The following is a 2,341-nucleotide window of genomic DNA, read 5'->3' as shown; positions in this document are numbered from 1 at the left end:
ACACTGGGATCCCAAGCCGCCACCCTAACCACTAAGCCAACACCAGGCTTTGTATATATATATATATATATATATATATATATATATATATATATATATATATATATATATATATATATATATATATATATATATATATATATATATATATATATATACATATAACCAGGCTATCCCAAGGTATATTTATTTGTCTCCCCTTTTAACCTGGAGGTTGATCAGCTCACTCATTGAACCTATAAAGATTTGTTCATTCTCAAATTCCTTCAATAGTTTAATTTTCTTTGCACAATAATCCCCATCTAAAATATTGACAAACAAAACATTTGAATCTTTATATTTTTTAAGATACCCCTTTTGTGCCATTACGAAATGATAAACTTCTCTTAATGATCTCATCTGACCACCGCCCGAGTTGCAAATCATTTTTGTGTATAAACCACGCCATAAAAAAGTTTTGTTTCAAATGTTTTCAGTTCATGCCGTGAAAATGAGGAAGTGTTTTTGACACGGTCGTGCTGTGTGGTTTTAGACAGTCATGCTGTGAAAAAATAGGAACTATTCTGTGAGACAAGGTCTCGTGTTTATATTTTATCTCAGAACACGAACTGAAAACATTTGAATCAAAACCATTTTAAGTATGTTTTGTAAATGATTCATACAATCGCCCAGTTATTTTCCAAGCTGTCATTTCCTGTGGCCGCACCCAATGCTTAGGGAATTTCCTCGTCGTTGCCTTATAAGTGATTCACCAGACAAAGTTTCTGCCAGACGGGATTTTCATTTTTACAACTGAGACATGGACGATCTTTCTTCCGATGAAGACAAAAGCTTACTACAGAGTTGGTAAGTTTGTGTATGGTTTTCTCTTTGAACGATGAAGCAAATGATTATTAATTAAATCATGATAATTCTGATATATATATATTTTTTTCCCTGACAGGGAAAATATATATATATTTTTTTCTTCTGATATATTTTTTCCCTGACAGGGCATTGGAAGATATTGAGTTTACGTATCACGACGTGGTTCATGAAATTAATACTCTTATTGAAGAGATCAATGATTTTAGAAGAGAATTGAAAGACATTTACAATGAGTGGCACGAAGTCTTATCACGTCCTCTGATCTCGAAGGAATTAAACCAATGGTGAGACACGTGTGTGTGTGTCTGTCTTTCTACCTACCTCTCTCTGCTCTTATTGAAGAGATCAATGATTTATAATGACTGGTCTCTGATCTCGAATGAATTAAACCAATGGTGAGACACGTGTGTCTATGTGTGTCTGTGTGTGTGTGTGTGTGTGTGTGTGTGTGTGTGTGTGTGTGTGTGTGTGTGTGTGTGTGTGTGTGTGTGTGTGTGTGTGTGCGTGTGTGTGTGTGTGTGTGTGCGTGTGCGCGTGTTGATTTCCCCGTCTGTCTGTCTCTTCATCTATACCCTTGACTTATTATTTTTTTTTCAGCACTATCGCACAACATCAGCTGTTGAAGCAATCTTGTAAAACACATGATTTTCTGGAGGTAAATATTTCTGAATTATTATTAATATCACTCTCTCTTTAGAATGTCGTCTTATGTTGGTTGCATCATTAGTTTGGACACGGTTTTGTCAGTACACTGGAATTCATTTTATTGACCTTGAAAGGATGACAGGCTGAGTCGGCCTCCTGGTGTGTTAATTCAGTGGTCAACGAGGCTGGTGTGTTAATTCAGTGGTCAACGAGGCTTGAACTTAGAACCAACAACAAGCTTACTCATATTACCATGTAATTATCTTTATAAAACCTAATTATTATCCACTTTTTGTTTCAAAACAGAATATGGTGTCTGAGTTTCGAAATCACAAGACATCTGGAGAAGATTGCTGGGAAAGATTATACATTCTTGCAAATGAATATTTAATATTTTCAATATTAATAAATTATATTTGTTTTGTATACAATTACTTGATTCTGAATTACAAAAAGAGAATCAAGACATGAAGGGAGGGTAGGTGCGCCCCCCCAATGACCCATCACCCCCTCATCCCATCCCTCCCCTCCCCATGTGTGTGTGTGGGGAAGGGTGGGGGGTGGGATGAGGGAGGTGGTGGGTCAAAGGTGGGGGCGCACAGGGGGATGAGGGGGTGGGGCTTGTGTGGGAGGGGCTTGTGTGGGCGGGGCTTCGGTGGGGCTTGTGTGGGCAGGGTGTGTGTGGGTGGGGCTTGTGTGGGTGGGGCTTGTGTGGGAGGGGTTTATGTGGGTGGAGCTTGTGTGGGCGGGGCTTCGGTGGGGCTTGTGTGGGCGGGGTGTGTGTGGGCAGGGTTTATGTGGACAGGGTTTATGTGTGTGGAGTTTTTGT

General features: G+C 39.1%; 1 long non-coding RNA gene across 1 annotated transcript; it reads left to right on the top strand.

Annotated features, from left to right (window-relative positions):
- The first annotated feature begins 206 nt into the window (after window positions 1–206).
- LOC147017019 (uncharacterized) lies at window positions 207–2,111 on the top strand. The gene is made up of 3 exons (XR_015049708.1): window positions 207–846; window positions 993–1,151; window positions 1,465–2,111. It is a non-coding gene; the product is annotated as an uncharacterized LOC147017019 (long non-coding RNA).
- The last annotated feature ends 230 nt before the right edge of the window (window positions 2,112–2,341 follow it).

This window comes from Eptatretus burgeri, chromosome 11 (assembly GCF_056783735.1).
Source record: "Eptatretus burgeri isolate ZD-2024b chromosome 11, Ebu_testis_v1, whole genome shotgun sequence".
Classification (NCBI taxonomy): Eukaryota; Metazoa; Chordata; class Myxini; order Myxiniformes; family Myxinidae; genus Eptatretus; species Eptatretus burgeri.
The sequence above is the reverse complement of the archived record's forward strand: the minus strand, read 5'-3'. Positions and strand labels throughout refer to the sequence as shown.